Consider the following 12,504-nt stretch of genomic DNA (forward strand, 5'->3'; position numbering starts at 1 on the left):
GACCAAAAAAGACCCCTCTTAAGGCGCGCGCCCTCTTTCCCCCCTTCCCCCCCCCCCCCCCCCCCCCCAGAAGGATACCAACAGCTCAAAACATGATCATGTCCAGACTAGTACAGGTTTTAGCAAGGCTCTAGAGACTCCCTTAAACTCAACTTAGACTGCTAGGCCAACAGTTTTTCACAGTGCTAGGCTTTGGTGGCATGAAATAATGGAGCATTAAAAGAGGGACTTAAATCAGCAATCACAGTTAGAATGAGTTCACCTCTAGATGTATAAAAGTCAGGATCTTGATTCATCTGTCCCCACATCCAACGTTGTCTGTGCTGGCCAAATATACTCTGCTTAGCTACTAACTGCAACTACAGAAGGTTTCCATAAATCCTGTGACACATCTTTCAAGCTAAATACATATCCCCTTCTATATCCCCAAAGAGTTTCAAGTGGCCCTAGGCACTACTGCCTGAGAGAATAATTTGAGCTCTAAGATCTTGATAATTAGATCTGAAAGAGGTTCATTCAGACCATCTTTCTAGTTAATGGAGACAAAACTTCATCCTCTGGAGCAATTTATCACATTTTAAAGAGGAATGGATAGAATTATCCTCCATTTAAACAGTTAATATATTTCTATATTGACTACAAACTGGTCTAAGACTTCATTTGCCCAAATATTAGGCAGATAGAGTCCTGTTTAGGCACATTTAATGATCTCTAGAGAGAAATTTGGATGATCAAGTGGAAAGATCTACTTTGGAATGAACTGAAGTGACCTCTTGCTTCCTTTACTGCAGTAACTTCATCTACAGTGGATGTGGTGGGAGCTTGGAAATACAGCATGCATGCAGACACTGTTGGCTAGGCAAAATCAGTCTCACAGAAAAATTAGCAAGTCCTCAGCTAGTGTGATCAGTATTACCCTACAGACTATGGGATTTACACGTGTTAAGAGAAGTACTGAGTGCTTGGTCTGGGGACATTACACTGACATTACTCCCTTCCTGACTGTGGAAAATTTCTTAAGCATGCAGGTGTAGAATAAAGTACATTACTGGATTTTTTTTTTCTGAATACTACTGAAAAATAATATACATTTCTGTGTTAGTGCTAACTTGAGTAGGTCTCCCCCCCCCCCCCATCCCTTTTATTTATTTATTTTTTTTTTCCCACTGAAAAACTTGAAGGGCAGAGGTAGTGCTACTTAAATGCTTTCTCAATTTTACCTATATTCAATATCATTCTGCTGGAAATTTACTGCAAGACTATTCTATTGAGTGACAAGAGAGCAATACAAATGACATTCACTGCACACTATAGACAAATCCTGGAAAGATTGGTGGCCATATCTACAAAGAAGATAAAATGTCACTGCTTGGAATAGTTAACAATGATGTTCAGTGAAGTAAGGGAGGTGAGGTTTCCAAAGAAGAAATTTTCTCTCATAGTGTTCAGTAAAGTTTCAAATAATTGTTAAAATACCATAGTTGTAACATATCATGCTATAAAAGCTTTGATATGAAATACTGGTTTTGATCAGCTGGAAAATAATATGTTTACTATGGTATTAAAAGATTTACATGTTGGGGAGAATTAATCAATCAAACACATTACATAAGACACAAGCCAACTCTTTATACAAGACGTGGCAAAACACAAACAGCCCAGCCCAAGAAAACCTGCTGATCACCTTTTAAAAACAAAAAGAAAGTTGCTTGGGCAGATTATGGGTGTGCTGTTTATCAGCATAACTTGTCTGGGCTTACAGATATAAAGCAATTATCTTGCAGAAAAGGATCTGATAAGTTATTATTTTACTTTTCAATGCAAGCATTCTTTAAAATTAATCATCCTTATAATGAAGTGATAAGCAGCTAAAAATATTCAGCTAATTCTCAGTAAATAATTTGCTTATTTCAGATTTTTCTTATAGTCAAATTGCCTGAAAATTATTTATGATTTTTTCAATTTAAGAATAAACCATTTTGCAATTCAAATTTATTCACCAGATATTTCTTTTAAATGATTTTATACATGTAGACTCTGCTGGCAGGAATATGCAAAATCTTAACTGTTATACAACGTGCTGATCACATGATTTTCCCTTTCTTTTTTTTCCCAATTTGGATGAGTAAAATTTGGAATTAGCTTTCCTCACAAGGAGAAAAATATACCTTTATTTGCTTATCATTTAACTGATCATTCCTGTTTGAAATGGATGTTACCATATCCACGGGAAATAAACACAAGAACAATTAAGCAAAGATTCAATTCAAAATTTGTAATGACTATGCATAGTAGTGTATATGTATACATATGAATCTAGACAAAAATGGAGAAAGAAAAGTGTAAATACATTACATTTATGTGGACTTTAGTCATCTCATGAATTTCTGCTATGTTTCTTGGATATGTTTACTATGAAATGTTAAACTAAGGAAGTCTGTGTACAGTTTGCCTCTGTAAAATCATTCGTATACTAGCTTTTCAAATGACCCCTGAAGACTGATATTTGCAAAATTGTCTCCTCCACAGTGTCACCGTAATCCACCACTGACCCATTTTTGTATTTTTTTTCTGATACCTGGACTGTCTTTCATTACACAGAATAGGCATGTTTACTAAAAAAGATATATATATATATATATAAAATTAAATATCAGTTTTCAACATGTTCCTAATTACCTTTTAGTCTGAAGCCACCACAGATAAATCTTTAGGTCGTTGATGCCAAAAAGATTGTATTCCCTTAGTACTGTTGTCTTCTTAACTGGTTTTGAAGTAGAATATAATGACGTGAAGAAATAAGTGATCTGTAAGAACTTCAGAACCTCTCACTATAGTCTTTTTTGTTTGTGTGTTTTTTTTTTTGTTTGTTTGTTTTTGTTTGTTTGTTTTTAATCTGTAGAAGCTAATAAGTCAACACATTTGCTGAAAGAGAAGCTCACTATCTTTGACATATCAGCTGAAATACATCAAGCCATCTTATTTTTCTCATTTTTTCACATTGCTCAAAGATGGCTCCCTGAGCAATTCGACCTCAGTAAGGCCATATCACCCACAAATAATTTGCTGTCTAATGTATGAAAGAATTATAACTGAGTATGTAGTTTAATACAAAATGTAAAATTCATTTTCTGGTAGGAAATATATATTTTTTAATTGTGGTAAGATGAAATGAAGAAAAATTTAAAAAGCCTCCATATTTGGAAAATGAATCCATAAGCTGTTAGAAATACACAGACACCTCTACATATGTGCCCATGATCCCACATACAATGTAGTCTTAGTCCCCTCAGAACTCTTTGAAGATATATTCTAGGATCCAGTCAATCTTATTTATTTTTTTATTTATTTAGCAGGTGTAATATTAGTTCAGGCAGCTTTCTGCTGTCTGTTCAAGAGTTTTATGCTATTATTTATTGTGCTGATTTGGGATAGCTTCCATCTAGTTTTAACCCTACTGTGTGGTAAAACAGATTTGGATGTCCTCTTTTGATACGCCCTTTCTTATAGCTGAAGGGGAAGAAGACTGTAGTCTTCTTTCTTAGACCTTATTTTGGTCAGTGAAAAAAAAAAAAAGTTAAATTTTTCTCTTCCTGCACCACTGCATACATGTTTATAGAGGTCTTTGGAGAGAAACTAGATTAGGCTCCTTAGTAAGTATTCAGACTTAGCTATCTCTAGGACTCTGGCTCTGTTCTTTTTTAAATTTCAGTGATTTCAGAGGCCCTGATATAACTTCAGCATGAGACAGTGCTTTGTTAGTTCTTATGCCTTACAGAGTAACTTCCTGTTACTGACTAAATCAACATACCCAAACCAGTCTGGTAACCTTTCATGATGAAATGACTGGCTTGGTAAATGAGGGGAATGTAGTGGACACTTGACTTCAGTAAGGTTTTCAGAATTGTCTCCCAGAAGGCACTAATAGAGAAGCTGATGGAATATGGACTGGATGAGCAGACGTGAGCAGGTGTTTTGAAATCTGCCTGAATAGCTGAGCTCAGACTTGGGTGATTAGTGGTATGAATTCTAGTTGGGCTCAGTAACTAACAGTGTACCCAAGGGGTCTACATTGTGTCCACAATGATCTGGATGCTGGGACAGAGAGTACCCTTAGCAAATTTGCTGATGATACAAAACTGGGAGGAGTGACTGACACACCGCAGGGTTGTGCTGTCATTCAGAGGTACGTTGACAAGCTGAAGTGATAGGGATCTCTTGAAGTTCAGCAAGGGAAAATACTAAATCCTGCACCTGGAGCAGAACAATCTCCAGGCACCAGTACATGTTGAGGGCTGCTAGCTGGAAAGCAGCTTTGCAAGAAACAGCCGGGGAGGAAGGGGGGACGGGACGGGACAGGACGGACACTGAGCACTGGCACAGGTTTCCCAGAGAAGTTATGGGGTCTCCCTCATTGGAGATATTCAAAAACCATCTGTGTGGTCCTGGGCAACCTGCACTAGGTGACAAGGAGTGGGACTAAATGATCAAGGTATCTTCCAACCTCAACCATTCTTTTATTCTGTGAAAACAAGGAATCCTGACCTTCCTTCAGTCAAAAAGAGCTAGGCTATTTACTTAATCAGGATGAAAAATTCAGCATACCTCCATTAAGAGTATTTGGCATATGAGAAGTGACAAAACTTAGTACAAGGAACCGTCCCAAATGGAAGAAATGAAAGAGCATTCCAGCTACAAAATCAAATGCTTTACTAATAGGTATTTTAACACTAATGCAATAATAATTTATAAATTTCTTAAAATAAAATCTCATTTGTGATGCATTTAGCAGAATCAAACAGAAAATTATGATATCTATGAAGAACCATATAGCAGTGGTTGATAGCAAAGATGTTGATGTGGAATTCAGTGCCTGGTTTATTATGAAATCTTTGGAAAAACACAGTTACCCCTTCCTTAAAGCAATAAATGAAATGTGGTTAGCAAGAGATCTTGTTGTAAATTTTGTGATAAATAAGCAAACAATCACTGTCTATGTTTATTTTAATGAAAACACCTTTTATTTTATTTAATTTTTTATTTCAGAGGAAACTATTATGTTAAGGGATTTTAAACTATAAACATATACCTTAATTGCTAATCTACACGTAATTATCTGAGGAATAAATCTAAATGCAGATTGTAACATCGACCTGAATCTGGGGGTTTTCCTTGTGTTCCATGTCCAGATTGCAACTTTGGCTTGCCTTTGGGGTCCTTTTTGCCTAGTGCAGAACAGAATTCTAAGGTTTGGTAATACAGGTCCAAGAATACTCCTTGGCCTAGGATATACAAATCCAAGTGAAAAAAGAGCTTTCTCCAATTTTTTCACACCAGACCAGCCTCCTTTATTTCTTCAAGGGCAGAACAGCTGCCCTTGAAAACTACCAGAGCTGAAAAGCTGTGAACAAGAGAACTAACACTAACAGAAATCCTGAGCAGCAGAGAAAGGACACAAATTCACACAACTCAAGATTATGTCTACAGCTATATTCAAAAAATCATCCTCAAGCAGCTTGAACAACCTGAACTTTCTTTCTCTGTTTAAGGCTTTGCAGTCCCCACTGAAGTAATCCATAATGAGCTTAATTAAACCCTCAATCATGCAGCCAGATATATTTCAGGTGGGTTTGCCATTAGCAAGTTTTCTGTGCCCAAAGATTACATCACATCACTAAGCTCACTTACCCATAGCAGGTGACACAAGCCAAAGAAGAAAGAAAATTGCTTGTTTGAGAGTGAGAGAGAGGTCATGAGTGAGAGGAAAGCTTTTACATTCAGTATGGAGGAACCAGGATTTTTCAGATAACTCTGAAGCAGATCTAACAGATGTTGATGAGAAAGCGGCTGAGGTGGGGAAATTTGAAGAGATGTGTTTTTTTTTGTTGTTTTGTTTTTTAATTCTATTTTATTTTCAAAATCTGTGTACACTTATGATAAAAGGAATATAATAATGTTTTGGAAACCCCATTAAGTCTTGTATCTGCTTATGTTCAGTTATTATGGTGTACTCAAAAATAAACCCTGAGTGGGAGTCTTCGATAAGGAAACATAAAATGCTGCATTCTTTTCATGCCAAGAAAGTTTAAGAGCACATATGATTTGCATTGCTTCAAAAAGTAGAAAAATAGTAAGTTATCTAATCAGAAGGATCATTCCTAGTTCTGTAACTCTATGATGAGAGCATAACATACTGAACTGTGGAAATATATCGATTGACTTTAGATACCTGAGGGTTCCCAAGTACTCTGTGCAGAAAGGCATAAATTCTGGTCTAACGAAACCACTACTAAACCAATATCATTCAATCAAAATGTTAATCAGTGAAGAATAGACAGTAGAAAAAAATATATGCTGTGTAAGGTTATTGATGTAAAAAAATCAGAATCAGGCCTGCATTTAAAGACTTCAGGAAAAAAAAATAGTCTTTTGTTCTTCCCCTCTCCCCAGAGGTATCTCTATGTTCTCTATGTTGATTTAGTCATTAGTTTTAGTGGCAGCTACTGTTGTGCTTTATTGAAAGTGTTTTCTATTACCTCTTATAAAAATCACATTGCATCAGGAGATAACTATATCATGTTAGCAATCAAGAGCCATTTGTTTCATGGCACTTTAGCATCACATTTAAATGTCATTGCATTACTTACTGCATACTGATAACTAGTTAAACTTAATATATTTCATAATTGGATTAAACAGTTGACAGAAGATGAAAAAACAAGGCAAATGATTCCAAAGTCCTTCAATGCCATATTTCTAGTGTAACGCAGGACTTATTTAAGTCTGAGTTGGAGTGCAAAGGTCAGTGAGAGCAGATCTGGGACCTGAGTCCTAGCTCCAGACAATATGCAGGCTAAGTCAAATACGATGGTGGACCTGCAGTGAACTATTATATAACGTTTTTATTTTCTGTCCAAGATCTTGGAAAAGTTATGCCTGATATAGCATTGGACACAGAGTCAAACTACAACTGCAAGACTGAAGGCTGAAAGGCTGAATGACCAACAGAATATCAAATGCTAATTGAATAACTGTTAGAAATCACATGAGCTAGCTAGTATTTCATACTAGACAAGGCCAGTGTATTCAGCACTCTGTATTGCTCACACTTATATTAGCATGAATTTGATCAAAGAAAACACTCTCAGCTTATGGTACAGGTCAGGCTAGCAGCTCTTTGCATTAATCATTATAGAGAAGAGGATTGTATTTCAGAGGTGGGTGACAAATATACAGGTATGATCCCTGCTGTACAACATGCCCTCAGTGCCTAAGAATGGGAAGCCAGGAAGGTATAGCATCAACGCTGAAATACAGAACATACTGCCTTCAGTGTATATATAAAAACATTATTTTCAGCTTAAGAATTGTAACAGCATTTGGTGTTAGATGTTTTGCCTTTGCAGAACTACACCCATCACTGCACACAATTATTCATACAAACATCTCTTCATTTATGGCTTACAGAACATCACAGGTGTGTTTAGAATTCATTGTGCATAATCTTTAAAGGCCAGTGCACATATTTACAGTATTGCTGCACAAAGATTTGCTGCTAAATGTAATTTTAGGTCACAGTACTTACACTCACTTCAGCTGAGGTCAGAAAGGAGAAAGGAATGAAGACAACATAAGTATCATAAGGAGAAAAGATAGTAAAGAAGACAAATTTTATATTATTTATTTGAGGAAAACAACAACAACAACAACAAATCACACAGATTCAGTCCAAAAAAAGATTCTTTCAGAACTTTATAAACAATTAGGAACAAGATTAGTGTGGAAACTAGTTTGGAAACTTAACTGTAGCTAATGGTGTTTATAGACTGCGTTTATGCAGTTGATTCACTGCAATGTTAGTTTTCCTTTTTGTTGCTGATCTTTTTATTTGACAAACACAGCAGTGTTTTATTTTACACCATATTACATTATAGAGTGCTATTCAATATAGTGCTACAATGTCTATTTAGACATTGTGTGCAAGAACAGAGCACTTAAGGAAGCCATGTGATTGTAATAGTATCTTAGCTGTAATTGGATAAGTATTTGTATTTTCTTTTATATCAATTGAAGAATCTAAGTGTCCTTCTGGAATATGTTTATTGCAATTGATAGATAAGTTTCTTGCCATTGTAACACTACCCAGGATTCTCAGTTTCTAGTAGCATTGTTCCCTGTTGTGTTCTACATAAGTACAAAGCATTGCTGTATTTTTAATTGTAGGTGTTTTGGTTAAGGGTGACTGGAATAAAAGGATGTGCCTCATAAATGTATCACAAAAGTTACAGGAACACAATGACCTTGAGTACTAAAGAAAGAAGAGTTAATTTGTAAACCACAGGAAAAAAAAAAAAAAAAAAAAAAAAAAAGAAAAATAACTGAAAGACAAAGAAGGACAGTCATTCATTCATGTACTAGCTAAATTAAATTAAAAATTATTTAAATTATTTATTAAATTAATTATTTTATATAGTGCATTAAAATGCACTACATTAAATTTCTTTTTCATGAATATCTATGTTGATATATAGACCAGAAATCCCATCTGTTTTCATGTTAAAACTACAGGGAGGAAAAAAAAAAAAAAAGATATAAGGTTATAACTATATAACTATAAAATAATTTGATCTTTGATTTTCATCAAATTCTTCACAGATTTAAAAATCATCAAATATTCCTCATCACTCTTTAAAAAAAAAAAAAAGGTATGCTAAAATACAGATCATTTCTCCAAGGATGGATGAAGCTATGAGGCTATCTCACTTCCAGGTCAACGCTTCCTGTGGTAGCCCAGCTCAACAGGAAAAAACAAATCCTTACCACAACAGCTTTTTGGTTATCTGGGCAAAATTAATTGGCGGTCTCAGTCTCTGGAGGAAAAAAAAAAAAAAAAAAGACTGGGCTTAAAAAAAAAAAAAAAAAGACTGGGCTTGACGCTGCCTTTGATGGTGCAGTGTAGCCTCCATTAAAAACAGCATAGGCAAGCCCTAATGCATGAGTACAGATCTGAGTAAAATTCTTCCTACTATGGAGATACAAATGAGCTGAGGGAAGTGAGGTAGGTGAGTCGAGTTTTTCAGAGTCATTGTAAATCTCTACACACAGTGACACTTCCTCTGTAAATATAGAAGGTGTTTTTTTTGACTAAGATCCTACTTTCAGCTGCCTGCCTGCTAAATCAGCTAAGTTCAGGTCCATATATTGGGTTTTGCTTGTCAGTCAGATATGGGCATGTTCAACAGATTGTTGATAATCTGCCTCTTGAGAGTGAAGCAGATGGGAACTGCCTCTGCAGAGCTGTTGCCCAAATGAGACCTGTGTCAACATTCAGCCACAGGATATAGAAACCTGAGGGTAATTTAAAGGCTCCTTTTATGGGTCTAGTCCTTGGGTGACTTGTCTAGTCCTGTAGGAAGCTTCTGGTAAAACAGAAACTCAGACCATGAGCTGAATCTTCACCATAAGTATTGGCATTTTGCTCTGCCTCATGAGCGCTGTGTTTCATGAAAAATACATATAAACCAAAAACTCCTCTTATTTAAAACTTTAGTGTCTCACTGTGTTTTGGATGTGCTTTGTGAGCTGCTCTCTTCACCTTCCTGTTAATTTTGTATCAAATTACCATTTCAGAGGGCACTGAAATAGACAGCATATTTTTCCTTACCCTTTCAAGTTTTCCTGAGGTTATTGTGAAACATGTTCAAGCTGAGAGATGAGACAGGTTTTTCTGCTTAAATATGCTTATATAAAGCATACACTACTCCTTGGGCATCATGATGATCTTACTACCTGTTCTGTGAAACCCCAGGGCTCTCTCAGTGACAAAATTCTGTGGTCTGGAAGGCTTCAGATTGCAAAGGGTTAGGTTACTTCAAGAAAGAAAAGGTTGGGAAAGAAAAATGCATGACAAGAAAATTCTTTTTTCATATAACTGAGTGCAAATAACCAAGGCTTTGCATGCACCTGAAAATTATCCTGGATTAAGATGGGATGTGCATATATGTATGTATAAGTGTGTATATATATATATGTATATATATATATATGAAGTACTACTGAATTCAGTAAAATTCTAAGCATAGATCTTATTCAAAATGAGAGTGAAGTTTCCTGGCATTATCAGCTTCCACAATTCTCCTCCTGGAATAAGTGTCTTAGTTTGTAATTTTTTAAGGAAAGCATTCCCAAATAAAGTCTGCGTAGACAGACTTGATAGATACCTGTTTATGAAAATAATTTGTTCTAGATTAGAAACAATTGGATATTACCCACTTTAGCAGTAGAAGCACCACACTGAGAAGAAGAGAGTGGGAGACCTTCTTTCTGGAGCAGCAGCTGGCAGCCAGTGCCTCTCAAATGGCAGCAGGTACCTCTGTTTAAGCAGGTGAATTACAGCTTTGTTTCATCACAAACATTTTTATTTCTGCTAATGTAAAAGAATCTATGCTGAAATAACCTGAGTATCAAACTGAGGCACGTAGTGCATAGATGTAAATTAGTTTTCTTTGGAAATAAAATACAAGTAATATTGGCCCAATTTGATGAGCTCTTAGACTTCAGCAGAAAAGTCTGTTTCCATCAGTCTGTTTCTACCCAAATTTCTCTGACCAGCTCTCCTGTTCAGATTCTGTCTTCTTAGAGCTTCTCACATCACACAGCTGTTGTCATTTAATCTGGTATAAAGTTACGGTAGGTATACACCACAGAGTACCATCTGGCCCAGAGTCCACAAATTACTTTGTATATATGCTTTTCTGCTTTTAAAGCCAGTCTTTACTCTTTCTATGAATTCAAATGGCTAAATTGAATTACTTTAATGTTTTAGTTATTTCTTGTGTGCTAATACTTGTATTTTGGATTAAAAGCACAGACCATTGAAGAATAAAGAAAAAAAAAAGTTTCAAGTGGTATAAAGAAAATTAACTACATTGAAGTATGTGGACAGATTGAAGTCCTGTCAGCATAAATTAAAAATTTGCTACTTTGTTGTAAATGGTCATTGTAATATAACCTAAAACTCATCTAGTTTTGACAGCTACTATCCTGGCTATCAACATAGTTGACCAGAACTGGAAAAGTTATTCTTTGTAACTGGAAGCTTCATTATCAGTAAAAGGAGCTCAAAGTGGAAACTGGTCTGTAAGCAGGTTTATGCACTCAGTGGAAGCTGTGGTAGAAAGTGGAAAGAACAATACTGAAGGGGTAAGAACTGAATGGGCAGGGTCAACATCAGTCCCACATTGCAGTTGTAACAGTGTGGACACAAGGCAGATGGAATTAGCAGAGCCAATATATGGATGCACAAAGTAGTGACAAGGCCTCTACACGTTACCAAACTGTGGGGCTCAGCATCTGGGTAGAAAACACGGAAATGGAAGAGCCTTAATGAGACTGTGATGACCGGTTATTTACTCAACTACAGCATAAAACTCATTAGTATCAGCTGACTGCCCCTGTGGTGTGCTGTAAGGGACCTCACCTAATTGCCTGAGTTCCTGGAGATGAAAGATCTGTTCCCTTGAATAAGCAATGATCTAATTAGTGCATTTCTGTGCAGCATTTCTGGTTCTATATCTTTTTCTTATTTTGGAACCATGTTATGTGGTATCCAAAGGCAACAGCATTGAACTCTTTGGACATTTAACATATTGTGCTGGCCTCTAAAGAAATGTTTTTCACAGCTGAACTGCCACGGGAAATTTTAATGAGTTAAGGTACAGATTTAATATTCTGCTTTGCCACAAAGGTGTTCAGGAAGTTGCAAATGAAATAGATTTATTGCATAACATTTCTTTGAAAACAGTCAGACTGGTAGACTATTCAGGGAGAATCCTACAAAGGATATGAAAGAAGCAGAAAGCTAAATAAAAATGGATCTGCAGTTTCCTCGGCTCCTACAGAATAGGAAAAAATAGAGGAATTTATCAGCTATTACTTAAGAAAGTCAGTGGATGCCCTCTAGAAGACCACCTACAATGAGATTCTATTGTGAATTCAGCTGAGATTTCTCAGGTTCAAAACATTACATGACATAAAGGGAACAGGAGAAATGTTCTTCAGGAGAAAGTGTCTGTTTGGCAGGAAATGTATTATATATATATGTATACAGGTATATGTACACATATAAATAAATGTGTACACCAAGCTTTTGGTAAGCTTGCTTTGTAAGTCTCATCTGAGCTACAGGGATGTTTTATACTTCTAGCTGCACCCATGAGTCATCTGGCCAGTCTGAACTTCAGCCTCTTCATCTGTAGAAGAGGAGAATAATAATTCTCTGGCTTGCTGGAGTGTTATGACTTATCAATGTCTAAAACATTGTCAGTTCCAAGGTGGTAAAATACATGTGAATGCAGAGGCTGGTCATAAATTTCATTCCCTGTGCTGTGTCTTTTTGCCGAGAGATGTATCTACCACAGGTATTTCTTTGATAAGCTTGTTTGAAGTGGTATGCCAAAAAGCCTTTCAGTTTTCAAGAAACTGTTTGTGTGTGCTTTGGAGCAT

General features: G+C 36.1%; 1 long non-coding RNA gene across 1 annotated transcript in view; it reads right to left on the reverse strand.

Annotated features, from left to right (window-relative positions):
• LOC118158330 overlaps window positions 1-7,333 on the reverse strand; it is a 12,814-nt gene extending 5,481 nt beyond the window's left edge. Inside the window, exons 1-2 of the long non-coding RNA XR_004746822.1 lie at window positions 7,321-7,333; window positions 149-158 (exon numbers count right to left, since the gene is read on the reverse strand). This is a non-coding gene — a long non-coding RNA (uncharacterized LOC118158330). The remainder of the gene's footprint in view (window positions 1-148; window positions 159-7,320) is intronic.
• Window positions 7,334-12,504: the final 5,171 nt, after the last annotated feature.

The sequence above is a fragment of the Oxyura jamaicensis genome, chromosome 1, assembly GCF_011077185.1.
Source record: "Oxyura jamaicensis isolate SHBP4307 breed ruddy duck chromosome 1, BPBGC_Ojam_1.0, whole genome shotgun sequence".
In the NCBI taxonomy this organism is placed as follows: Eukaryota; Metazoa; Chordata; class Aves; order Anseriformes; family Anatidae; genus Oxyura; species Oxyura jamaicensis.